This window comes from Arachis ipaensis, chromosome B3 (assembly GCF_059453495.1).
Source record: "Arachis ipaensis isolate K30076 ecotype BB chromosome B3, ASM5945349v1, whole genome shotgun sequence".
NCBI classification, from domain to species: Eukaryota; Viridiplantae; Streptophyta; class Magnoliopsida; order Fabales; family Fabaceae; genus Arachis; species Arachis ipaensis.
This window is the reverse complement of record NC_142438.1, coordinates 110,265,335-110,279,085: the sequence shown is the minus strand read 5'-3', so window position 1 is coordinate 110,279,085 and position 13,751 is coordinate 110,265,335. Positions and strand designations below refer to the sequence as shown.

Here is a 13,751-nt window from a genome sequence, read left to right as displayed (position 1 = left end):
AAATTGAGGGACTTGAGCAAAAATCAAATTCAGAGGTTGAAGAAGGACTGCAGATGCTGTTGGATTCTGACCTCCCTGCACTTAAAGTGGATTTTTTGGAGCTACAGAACTCCAAATGGCGCGCTCTTAATTGTGTTGGAAATTAGACATCCAGGGCTTTCCAGCAATGTATAATAGTACATACTTTGCCCGAGTTTAGATGATGCAAACTGGCGTTCAACGCCAGTTCCATGTTGCATTCTGGAGTTAAACGCCAGAAACAGGTTGCAAAGTGGAGTTAAACGCCAGAAACAAGTTACAAACTGGCGTTCAACTCCAAGAGAAGCCTCTACACGTGTAAAGCTCAATGCTCAGCCCAAGCACACACCAAGTGGGCCCCGGAAGTGGATTTCTGCATCATTTACTCATTTCTGTAAACCCTAGTAACTAGTTTAGTATAAATAGGACTTTTTACTATTGTATTTGACATCTTTGGATCATCGGGGGATTATCTTTGGATCCTTTGATCATGTTCAGGGGGCTGGCCATTCGGCCATGCCTTGACCTTATTCTTATGTATTTTTAACGGTAGAGTTTCTACACACCATAGATTAAGGTGTGGAGCTCTGCTATTCCTCATGAATTAATGCAAAGTACTATTATTTTTCTATTCAATTCAAGCTTATTCCTATTCTAAGATGTTCATTCACACCCAAGAACATGATGAATGTGATGATTATGTGACGCTCATCATCATTCTCACTTACGAATGGGTGCCTGACAAACACTTCCGTTCTACTTGCAAACAAGCTAGAATGAATATCTCTTAGATATCTAATACAGAGGACCGAGTCCGAGATATTAGAATCTTCGTGGTATAAGTTAGAACCCATGGACGGCCATTCCTGATATCCGGAAAGTCTAAACCTTGTCTGTGGTATTCCGAGTAGGATCTGGGAAGGAATGGCTGTGACGAGCTTCAAATTCCCGAGTGCTGGGCGTAGTGACAGACGCAAAAGGATAGTAAATCCTATTCCAGTATGATCGAGAACCGACAGATGATTAGGCATGCAGTGACAGCGCATTGGACCATTTTCACAGAGAAGACGGGATGTAGCCATTGACAACGGTGATGCCCAACATACAGCTTACCATGGAAGGGAGTAGGAATGATTGGATGAAGACAGCAGGAAAGCAGAGGTTCAGGAGGAACGAAAGCATCTCTATACGCTTATCTGAAATTCTCACCAATGAATTACATAGGTATCTCTATCCTAGTTTATATTTTATTTATATTTATTATCAATTCACCATAACCATTTGAATCTGCCTGACTGAGATTTACAAGGTGACCATAGCTTGCTTCAAGTCGACAATCTCCGTGGGATCGACCCTTACTCACGTAAGGTTAATTACTTGGACGACCCAGTGCACTTGCTGGTTAGTTGTGCGAAGTTGTGACAAAGTGTGATTCACGTTTGAGAGCACCAAGTCTTTGGCGCCATTGTTGATGATCACAATTTCGTGCACTAAGTTTTTGGCGCCGTTGCCAGGGAGGGAATGGACAATAATTTCGCATTTGTTTCCGGCAATAACAGTGCCAAGTTTTTGGTCTGGCAACAACACCAAGTTTTTGGCACCGTTGCCGGGGATTGTTCGAGTTTGGACAACTGACGGTTCATCTTGTTGCTCAGATTAGGTAATTTTATTTTAATTTTAAGCTTTTTGTTTTTATTATCTATATTTTCGAAAAAAAGTTTAATAAAAAAAATAAATTATTTTATGTTCTTCAGGATTTTTAAGAAGGAATTCTAGAATCTCATGAGATAGGTTGAATCATGGCTGGCTGTTAAGCCATGTCTAATCTTTTGGATCGAGGTTTCAACTGTCTCAAGAGAAGAGCTTCTTTATCTTTTCCAGCAAATTAGCTGTTGTATGTAATGTTCTGCTGAAGCTTGGCTGGCCATTGGCCATGTCTAGTGTTTTGGACCGGAGCTTTCACTGAAAGCTTGGCTGGCTAGTAAGCCATGTCTAATTCCTGGACTGGAGCTTTAGACTAACATTACATGATTCCTGGAATTCTCATTAAAAATCTTGAAATCCTTATTTTTCTTTTTCCAATTAATTTTGAAAAATCCAAAAAAAAATTTTAATAAAATCATAAAACCAAAAATATTTTATGCTTCTTGTTTGAGTCTTATGTCAAATTTTAAGTTTGGTGTCAATTGCATATTTTTAATTTTTCTTTAAATATTCAAAAATTCATGCATGTGTTCTTCATAATCTTCAAGTTGTTCTTGATAAATTGCTTTGTTTGATCTTTGCATTTTCTTGTTTTTCATATGCATTTTAGAATCATAAGTGTCTATAGAGTGAAAATTTCTAAGTTTGGTGTCTTGCATGTTTTTTCTTTCTTAAAAATTTTCAAAAATAAGTTCTTGGTGTTCATCTTGACATTCAAAGTGTTCTTGGTGTTCATCTTGACACTCATAGTGTTCTTGCATGCATCTTTTATTTTAATCCAAAATTTTTATGTTTTGCATCAATTTTATGTTTTTCTCTCTCATCATTAAAATTCAAAAATAAAAAAAAATATCTTTCCCTTTTTCTCTCATAAACTTTCGAAAATTTGAGTTGACTTTTTCAAAAAGTTTTTAAAATTTAATTGTTTCTTATGAGTCAAATCAAATTTTCAATTTAAAAAAATTCTATCTTTTTCAAATCTTTTTCAAAAATCAAATATTTTTTATTTTTCTTTTATGATTTTTGAAAACCTTATGATTGATTTTCAAAATATTTTTCTTATTTCTAATTCATATTTTCGAAATTAATGCTAACAATTAATATGATTGATTCAAAATTTTTAAGTTTGTTACTTGCCTATCAAGAAAGGTTCAATCTTTAAATTTTAAAATCATATCTTTTTGTTTCTTGTTAGTCAAGTAATCAACTTTAGTTTTCAAAATCAAATCTTTTTAAATTTCTTTTTCAAATTTTTTTCAAAATAAATTTCAATCACATCTTTTTCAAAATTAATTTCAAAATCTTTTCTAACTTCTTTTCTAACTTCTTATCTTTTCAAAAATTGATTTTCAAATCTTTTTCAATTAACTACTTGAATTTTTATTTGATTTTAAAAGTTTACTATTTCAATCATATCTTTTTCAAAATTACCTAACTAACTCTCTCTTTCTAAATTTCGAAAATCCCGTCCCTCTTTTTCAAAATTCTTTTTTAATTAACTAATGGTTTTAAACTTTAATTTAATTCAATTTCATTTTTCTTTTTAATTTTCAAATTCTAACTTTGATTTTAAATTAAAAACAAAAATACTTTTATTTTAATTTATTTAATTTTCGAAATTCTCTCTCCCTCATCTCTTTCTAATTATTTTATTTATTTACTAACACTTCTCTTCATTTAAAAATTCGAACCCTCTCCTCTTTCTGTGCTCGAATTTCTTTTCTTCTTTGGTGCACGAATTGTAAATCACACTTTTTACAACTCGTACCACTAACCAGCAAGTGCACTGGGTCGTCCAAGTAATACCTTACGTGAGTAAGGGTCGATCCCACGGAGATTGTTGGCTTGAAGCAATCTATGGTTATCTTGTAACTCTTAGTCAGGAAAACAATAAAATAATTCACTTATCAAATTTGATTGCAAGGAATAAAAGGGCAGAACACAAATTATACTTGTATGCAATGATGGAGAATATGTTGGAGTTTTGGAGATGCTTTGTCTTCTGAAATTCTGCTTTCCTCTGTTTTCTGATTTACGCACGCACATCCTCCTATGGCAAGCTGTGTGTTGGTGGATCACCGTTGTCAATGGCTACCATCCATCCTTCCAGTGAAAAGGGCCCAGATGCGCTGTCACCGCACGGCTAATCATCTGCAGGTTCTCAATCATACCGGAATAGGACTTACTATCCTTTTGTGTCTGTCACTACGCCCAGCACTCGCGAGTTTGAAGCTCGTCACAGTCATTCAATCCCTGAATCCTACTCGGAATACCACAGACAAGGTTTAGACTTTCCGGATTCTCTTGAATGCTGCCATCAATCTAGCTTATACCACGAAGATTCTGATTCAGAGATCTAAGAGATATTCATTCATTCTACGGTGGAACGTAAGTGGTTGTCAGGCACGCGTTCTTGGAGGAATGATGATGATTGTCACGTTCATCACATTCATATTGAAGTGCGAATTGATATCTTAGATAGGAACACACATGTTTGAATGGAAAACAGAAATACTTGCATTAATTCATCGAGACACAGCAGAGCTCCTCACCCCCAACAATGGAGTTTAGAGACTCATGCCGTCAAAAGGTACAAAGTTCAGATCTAAAATGTCATGAGATACAAGATAAGTCTCTAAAAGTTGTTTAAATACTAGACTAGTAAACTAGGTTTACAGAAAATGAGTAAACTAAGATGGATAGTGCAGAAATCCACTTCTGGGGCCCACTTGGTGTGTGCTGGGGCTGAGACTTAAGCTAATCACGTGCATAGGGCTGTTTTGGGCGTTCAACGCCAGCTTTGGATCCTTTTCTGGCGTTGAACTCCAACTTGTAACTTGTTTCTGGCGCTGGACGCCAGACTGCAACATGGAACTGGCATTGAACGCCAGTTTACGTCGTCTATCCTTGAGCAAAGTATGGACTATTATATATTTCTGGAAAGCCCTGGATGTCTACTTTCCAACGCAATTAGAAGCGCGCCATTTGGAGTGCTGTAGCTCCAGAAAATCCATTCCGAGTGCAGGGAGGTCAAAATCCAACAGCATCAGCAGTCCTTTTTCAGCCTGAATCAGATTTCTGCTCAGCTCCCTCAATTTTAGCTAGAAAATACCTGAAATTACAGAAAAACACACAAACTCATAGTAAAGTCCAGAAATATAAATTTTTCCTAGAAACTACTGAAAATAAACTAAAAACTAACTAAAACACACTAAAAACTATATGAAATTAACCCCAAAAAGCGTATAAAATATCCGCTCATCACAACACCAAACTTAAACTGTTGCTTGTTCTCAAGCAACTAGATAAATAAAATAGAATACAAATAATTTAAGAAGCAATAATATCTCAGAGTTTTTTGAGTGAAGCTCAGATTCTAATTAGATGAGCGGGACTAGTAGCTTTTTGCTTCTGAACAGTTTTGGCATCTCACTTTATCCATTGAAGCTCAGAGTGATTGACATCTATAGGAACTCAGAATTCAGATAGTGATATTGATTCTCCTAGTTCAGTATGTTGATTCTTGAACATAGCTACTTTATGAGTCTTGGCCGTGGCTCTAAGCACTTTGTTTTCCAGTATTACCACCGAATACATAAATGCCACAGACACATAATTGGGTGAACCTTTTCAGATTGTGACTCAGCTTTGCTAAAGTCCCCAATTAGAGGTGTCCCGGGTTCTTAAGCACGCTCTTCTTTTTGCTTTGGACCTTGACTTTAACCGCTCAGTCTCAAGTTTTCACTTGACACCTTCACGCCAGAAGCACATGGTTAGGGACAGCTTGGTTTAGCTGCTTAGGCCAGGATTTTATTCCTTTAGGCCCTCCTATCCACTGATGCTCAAAGCCTTGGGGTCCTTTTTATTACCCTTGCCTTTTGGTTTTAAGGGCTATTGACTTTTTGCTCTTGCCTTTTGATTTTAAGAGCTTTGGCTTTTTCTGCTTGCTTTTTCTTTTTCTTTCTCTCTTTTTTTTTTCTGCAAGCTTTTGTATTCGCTGCTTTTTCTTGCTTCAAGAATCATTTTTATGATTTTTCAGATTATCAATAACATGTCTCATGTTCATCATTCTTTCAAGAGCCAACATATTTAATAGTCTTAAACATCAAATTCAAAAGACATATGCACTGTTCAAGCATTCATTCAGAAAACAGAAAGCATTGCCACCACATGTAAGTAATTAGAATTTATCTTATTAAAAACTCGAAAAATATTGCCTCTTATTCTAAAGAAATTCTTCTATTTTATTCATGTTTAATGATGATGATAAAATTGAATTATAGCTTAATTGGAGATAAAATCAAAAATATAGATACTAATTACTACTATATGACTCCTAAGGTAAAACTAAAATAAAAACAGTTATCACAGAGTTAAGGCTAAGATTGGAATTTAACAACCTTTGTTCTGGGAAGTGGATGTTCCTCTAATCTGCGGGGTGCTTGGTCCTTCAAGAGATAATTTCTGGCACTTCAATTCCCTTAAATCACGCCCTTGCTCCTCCTGTTCTTTAAGCAAATAGCAAAGAATGCTACTTTGTTCCTTCTGTTCTTTCTTTATTTGTTCCATAACTTCTTGCATCTTGGTAATAGATGTTTCAAGATACTCCCAGTATTCAGATTGAGGGATTTCTGGGAGAAATTCCTGTGTTCTCTTCTTGATGGGGTCATCCTGTGCTTGTTGTTTTTCCATTGATGCTTTGGTGATTGGTCGCTCAACTGAGATATACTCAGTTATTCCCATCCTTACTCCAGTGTCCTTGCAGAGCATAGAAATCAAGCTTGGATAAGCCAACCTGGCATCCTTGGAATTTTTGTTTGCAATTTTGTAAAATTCAGTTGAAATCAGTTGATGAACTTCCACTTCTTTTCCCATCATGATGCAATGGATCATCACTACTCTTCTAATAGTGACTTCAGAACGGTTGCTAGTGGGCAGCAGAGAATGCCCAATGAAGTCCAGCCATCCTCTGGCAACTGGTTTGAGATCTTTTCTTTTGAGTTGATTTGGGACACCCTTCGTGCTGGTGGTCCACCTGGCTCCAGGGATACATATATCCTCTAGAATCTTATCCAGGCCCTTGTCTGTTCTCATCATTCTCCTATTGAAGGAGTCTGGATCATCTTTCAGCTGAGGTAGCTTTAAGATCTCCCTGATCTTGTCAGGGTGGGTATGAACAATCTTTCCTCTAACCAAGGTTCGATAGTCATAGAGAGCATATCCAGATAGTCTTTGCTTGTCTGTTTGCCACATATTAGCATAGAACTCCTGGACCATATTCCTTCCCACTTTCGTTTCAGGATTAGCTAGGATCTCCCAGTTCCTGATTGGAATTTGCTCCTGGATCTCCGGATATTCGTCTTCTTTCAGATCGAATCTAACTTCCGGGATCACTGATCTTAGACCCATTATTTTGTAATAATGGTCTAAATGTTCTTTAGTTAAGAACTTCCCTTGATTCCTGATGAGCGGATAATTTATACGCTTTTTGGCATTGTTTTTAGTATGTTTTTAGTAAGATCTAGTTACTTTTAGTGATGTTTTCATTAGTTTTTATGTTAAATTCATATTTCTGGACTTTACTATGAGTTTGTGTGTTTTTCTGTGATTTCAGGTATTTTCTGGCTGAAATTGAGGGACTTGAGCAAAAATCAGATTCAGAGGTTGAAGAAGGACTGCTGATGCTGTTGGATTCTGACCTCCCTACACTCAAAGTGGATTTTCTGGAGCTACAGAACTCAAAATGACGCGCTTCCAATTGCGTTGGAAAGTTGACATCCAGGGCTTTCCAGCAATGTCTAATAGTCCATACTTTGACCGATTTTAGACGATGTAAAAGGGCGTTCAATGTCAGTTCTACGCTGCTGTCTGGAGTTAAACGCCAGAAACACGTCACAAACCAGAGTTGAACGCCAGAAATACGTTACAACCTGGTGTTCAACTCCAGAAAGAGCCTCTGCATGTGTAACATTCAAGCTCGGCCCAAGCACACACCAAGTGGGCCTCGAAAGTGGATTTATGCATCAATTACTTACTTCTGTAAACCCTAGTAACTAGTTTACTATAAATAGGACTTTTTACTATTGTATTCGATAGCTTGGAACATCTTGGGACATCTGGTTCTTAGATCATGGGGGCTGGCCATTTGGCCATGCCTGAACCTTTCACTTATGTATTTTTAACGGTAGAGTTTCTACACTCCATAGATTAAGGTGTGGAGCTCTGCTGTTCCTCAAAGATTAATGCAAAGTACTACTGTTTTTCTATTCAATTCAACTTATTCCGCTTCTAAGATATTCATTCGCACTTCAACCTGAATGTGATGAATGTGACAATCATCATCATTCCCCCACGAACGCGTGCCTGACAACCACTTCCGTTCCACCTTAGATTGAATGAGTATCTCTTGGATCTCCTAATCAGGATCTTCGTAGTATAGACTAGATTGATGGCAGCATTCATGAGAGTCTGGAAAGTCTAAACCTTGTCTGTTGTATTCCGAGTAGGACTCTGGGATTGAATGACTGTGACGAACTTTAAACTCGCGAGTGCTAGGCGTAGTGACAGACGCAAAAGGAGGGTGAATCCTATTCCAGTATGATCGAGAACCTCAGATGATTAGCCGTGCTGTGATAGAGCATTTGGACCATTTTCACAAGAGGATGGGATGCAGCCGTTGACAAGGGTGATGCCTCCAGACCATTAGCCATGCAGTGACAGCGCATCATACCATTTTCCAGAGAGGATAAAAAGTAGCCATTGACAACAGTGATGTCCTTACATAAAGCCAGCCATGGAAAGGAGTAGGATTGATTGGATGGAGACAGCTGGAAAGCAGAGGTTCAGAGGAACGAAAGCATCTCTATGCGCTTATCTGAAATTCTCACCAATGATTTACATAAGTATTTCTATCCTTATTTTATTATATATTTTCGAAAACTCCATAACTATTTTATATCCGCCTGACTGAGATTTACAAGGTGACCATAGCTTGCTTCATACCAACAATCTCCGTGGGATCGACCCTTACTCACGTAAGGTTTATTACTTGGACGACCTAGTGCACTTGCTGGTTAGTTGTATCAAAGTTGTGAAAGAAAAACAATTTATTAAGACGTGCGTACAGAGTTTTTGGCGCCGTTGCCTGAGATCACAATTTTGTGTACCAAGTTTTTGGCGCCATTGCCGGGGATTGTTCGAGTTTGGACAACTGACGGTTCATCTTGTTGCTCAGATTAGGTAACTTTCTTTTCATTTTGTTTTCAAAAAGTTTTCAAAAATTTTTCAAAAAAAAAATCTTTTAAAAATTTTTCATTTGTTTTCGAAAATTATTTCAGAATTTTTAAGAATGAATTCTAGTGTTTCATGAAGCATGTTGAAGCCTGGCTGGTTGTAAAGCCATGTCTAAATTCTTTTAGACTGAGGCCTCCACATGTCAGGGAATTGCTTATATCTTCTAAAGCTTGGCTGGCTATTGAGCCATGCCTAACCCTTAGATTGGAGCTTTGGACTAAGAATTGAAGATTCCTGGAATTCATATTAAAAATTTTGGAATCCTTATTTTTATTTTTCAAATAATTTTAAAAAAAAAAATCCAAAAAAAATTCATAAAATCATAAAAATCAAAAATATTTTGTGTTTCTTGTTTGAGTCTTGAGTCAATTTTAAGTTTAGTGTCAATTGCATGCTTTAAAGTTTGCATAAAATTTTTCGAAAATTGCATTCATGCATTGCATTCTTCATGATCTTCAAGTTGTTCTTGGTAAGTCTTCTTGTTTGATCTTGATGTTTTCTTGTTTTGTGTTGTATGGTGTTTTTCATATACATTCTTGCATCCATAGAGTCTAAGCATAAAAAATTTCTAAGTTTGGTGTCTTGCATGTTTTCTTTGCATTAAAAATTTTTCAAAAATATGTTCTTGATGTTCATCATGATCTTCAAAGTGTTCTTGGTGTTCATCTTGACATTCATAGCATTCTTACATGCATTCATTGTTTTGATCCAAAATTTTCATGCATTGCATCATTTTCATGTTTTTCTCTCTTATCATTAAAAATTCAAAAAAATCAAAAAAAATATCTTCCCCTTTTTCTCTCATAAATTTTCGAAAATTAGATTTGACTTTTTCAAAGATTTTTAAAATCTAGTTGTTTCTTATGAGTCAAATCAAATTTTCAATTTAAAAATCTTATCTTTTTCAAAAATCTTTTTCAAAAATCATATCTTTTTCACTTTTCTTATTTATTTTCAAAAATTTTTAAAATATTTTTCAAAAATCTTTTTCTTAATTTTATCTCATAATTTTCGAAAATATCATCATCAATTAATGTTTTGATTAAAAAATTTCAAGTTTGTTACTTACTTGTTAAGAAAGATTCAAACTTTAAGTTCTAGAATCATATTTTGTTATTTCTTGTGAATCAAGTCATTAATTGTGATTTTAAAAATCAAATCTTTTTCAAAACTAATTTCAATCATATCTTTTCAAAAATATCTTTTTATCTTATCTTTTTAAAACATATCTTTTTCAAAAATTTGATTTTAAAATATCTTCTCTAACTTCTTATCTTCTTATCTTTTCAAAATTGATTTTCAAATTTGTTTCAACTAACTAACTAACTTTTTTTTTGTTTCTTATCTTTTTCAAAAATACCTAACTAACTCTCTCTCTCTCTAATTTTCGAAAATATCTCCCTCTTTTTTAAAATTTCTTTTTAATTAACTAATTATTTTAATTTTTGATTTTAATTTTCAAAAATTACTAACCTTTTTCAAAAACTATTTTCGAAAATCACTAACTCTTTTTCAAAAATAATTTTTGAAAATTCTCTCTCTCTCATATCCTTCTATTTTATTTATTTATTTACTAACATCTCTTTCTCACTCACAAAAAAAAATCCGAACCCCTCTCTCTCTCTCTCTGTGTTTGAATTTTTTCTTCTTCTTTTCTTCTACTCACACAGGGACCTCTATACTGTGGTAAAAAAGACCCCTATTATTATTATTATTTTTCTGTCCCTCTTTTTCATATGAGCAGGAGCAAGAACAAGAATATTCTTGTTAAAGCAGATCCAGAACCTAAAAGGACTCTGAAGAGGAAACTAAGAGAAGCTAAATTACAACTATCCAGCAAGCACCTATCAGAAATTTTCGACAGGAAGAGGACATGGTAGCCGAAAATAATAATAATGCAAGGAGGATGCTGGGTGACTTTACTGCACCTAATTCCAAGTTACATGGAAGAAGCATCTCCATCCCTACCATTGGAGCAAACAATTTTGAGCTGAAACCTCAGCTAGTTTCTCTGATGCAGCAGAACTGCAAGTTTCATGGACTTTCATCTGAAGATTCTTTTCAGTTCTTAACTGAATTCTTGCAGATATGTGATACTGTTAAGACTAATGGAGTAGATCCTGAAGTCTACAGGCTCATGCTTTTCCCTTTTGCTGTAAGAGACAGAGCTAGAGTATAGTTGGACTCTCAACCTAAGGATAGCCTGAACTCTTGGGATAAGCTGGTCAAGGCTTTCTTAGCCAAGTTCTTTCCTCCTCAAAAGCTTAGTAAGCTTAGAGTGGATGTCCAAACCTTCAGACAGAGAGAAGGTGAATCCCTCTATGAAGCTTGGGAGAGATACAAAGGACTGACCAAAAAGTGTCCTTCTGACATGCTTTCAGAATGGACCATCCTGGATATATTCTATGATGGTCTGTCTGAATTAGCTAAGATGTCATTGGATACTTCTGCAGGTGGATCCATTCACCTAAAGAAAACGCCTGCAGAAGCTCAAGAACTCATTGACATGGTTGCTAATAACCATTTCATGTACACTTCTGAGAGGAATCCTGTAAGTAATGGGACGCCTCAGAAGAAGGGAGTTCTTGAAATTGATACTCTGAATGTCATATTGGCTCAGAACAAAATATTGACTCAGCAAGTCAATATGATTTCTCAGAGTCTGAATGGAATACAAGCTGCATCCAACAGTACTCAAGAGGCGCCTTCTGAAGAAGAGGCCTATGATCCTGAGAACCCTGCAAGAGCAGAGGTAAATTACTTAGGTGAACCTTATGGAAACACCTATAACTCATCATGGAGAAATCATCCAAATTTCTCATGAAAGGATCAACAAAAGCCTCAACAAGGCTTTAATAATGGTGGAAGAAACAGGTTTAGCAATAGCAAGCCTTTTCCATCATCCACTAAGCAACAGACAAAGAACTCTGAACAAAATACCTCTAATTTAGCAAACTTAGTCTCTGATATATCTAAGGCCACTGTGAGTTTCATGAATGAAACAAGATCCTCCATTAGAAATTTGGAAGCACAAGTGGGCCAGCTGAGTAAAAGGATCACTGAAATCCCTCCTAGTACTCTCCCAAGCAATACAGAAGAAAACCCAAAAGGAGAGTGCAAGGCCATTGAATTGACCATCATGGCTGAACCCACAAGAGAGGAGAAGGACGTGAATCCCAAGGAGGAAGACCTCCTGGGACGTCCAGTGATCAATAAGGAGTTTCCCTTTGAGGAACCAAAGGAATCTGAGACTCATCTAGAGACCATAGAGATTCCATTAAACCTCCTTATGCCATTCATGAGCTCTGATGAGTATTCCTCTTCTGAAGAGAATGAGGATGTTACTGAAGAGCAAGTTACCAAGTACCTTGGTGCAATCATGAAGCTGAATCCCAAATTATTTGGTATTGAGACTTGGGAAGATAAACCTCCCTTGTTTGCTAATGAACTGAGTGATCTGGATCAACTGACATTGCCTTAGAAGAAACAGGATCCTGGAAAGTTCTTAATACCTTGTACCATAGGCACCATGACCTTTGAGAAGGCTCTATGTGACCTTGGGTCAGGGATAAAACTCATACCCCTCTCTGTAATAGAGAAACTGGGAATCTATGGGGTGCAAGCTGCTAAAATCTCATTTGAGATGGCAGACAATTCAAGAAAACAGGCTTATGGACAAGTAGAGGACGTATTAGTAAAGGTCGAAGTCCCTGCTGATTTAATAGTCCTAGATACTGGGAAGGATGAGGATGAATTCATCATCCTTGGAAGACCCTTCCTAGCCACAGCAAGAGATGTGATTGATGTTGACAGAGGTGAATTAGTCCTTCAATTGAATGGGGACTCCCTTGTGTTTACAACTCAAGGTTATCCTTCTGTAAACATGGAAAAGAGGCACAGTAAGCTTCTCCCTCTGCAGAGTCAACCAGAGCCCCCACAGTCAAACTCTAAGTTTGGTGTTGGGAGGCCACAACCAAACTCTAAGTTTGGTGTTGAACTCCCATATCCAAACTCTAAGTTTGGTGTTGGGAAGTCTCAACAATGCTCTGAACATCTGTGAGGCTCCATGAGAGCCCACTGTCAAGCTATTGACATTAAAGAAGCGCTTGTTAGGAGGCAACCCAATTTTTATCTAATTTTTATTTTCATGTTCTTTCATGTTTTATTAGGTTCATGATCATGTGGAGTCACAAAATAAATATAAAAATTGAAAACAGAATCAAAAACAGCAGAAGAAAAATCACACCCTGGAGGAAGATCTTACTGGCGTTTAAATGCTAGTAAGAAGCATCTAGCTGGCGTTCAACGCCAGAACAGAGCATGGTTCTGGTGCTGAACGCCCAAAATGGGTATCATCTGGGCGTTTGAACGCCAGAATTGCACCCTGGAGAAGAGCTGGCGCTGAACGCCCAGAACAAGCATGGTTCTGGCGTTCAATGCCAGAAATGGGTAACAAATGGGCGTTCAACGCCCAGAACAAGCACCAATCTGGCGCTGAACGCCCAGAGTTGTGTGCAAGGGCATTTTGCATGCCCAATTTGGTGCAAGGTTGTAAATCCTTGAACACCTCAGGATCTGTGGACCCCACAGGATCACCTCAGGATCTGTGGACCCCACAGGATCCCCACCTACCTCCACTCACTTCTTCTCACCCTTCTTTCACACAATCCCATAAACACTCTTCCCTAAAACTCTTCACCAATCACCTCAATCTCTCTTCCCTATCACCACTTCAC

The 13,751-nt window shown here is 36.9% G+C and overlaps 1 non-coding gene across 1 annotated transcript; it reads right to left on the bottom strand.

Moving 5' to 3' along the window:
• Positions 1 to 11,284: 11,284 nt before the first annotated feature.
• LOC148572018 (small nucleolar RNA R71) lies at positions 11,285 to 11,392 on the bottom strand. The gene has a single exon (XR_015908372.1). It is a non-coding gene; the product is annotated as a small nucleolar RNA R71 (small nucleolar RNA).
• Positions 11,393 to 13,751: the final 2,359 nt, after the last annotated feature.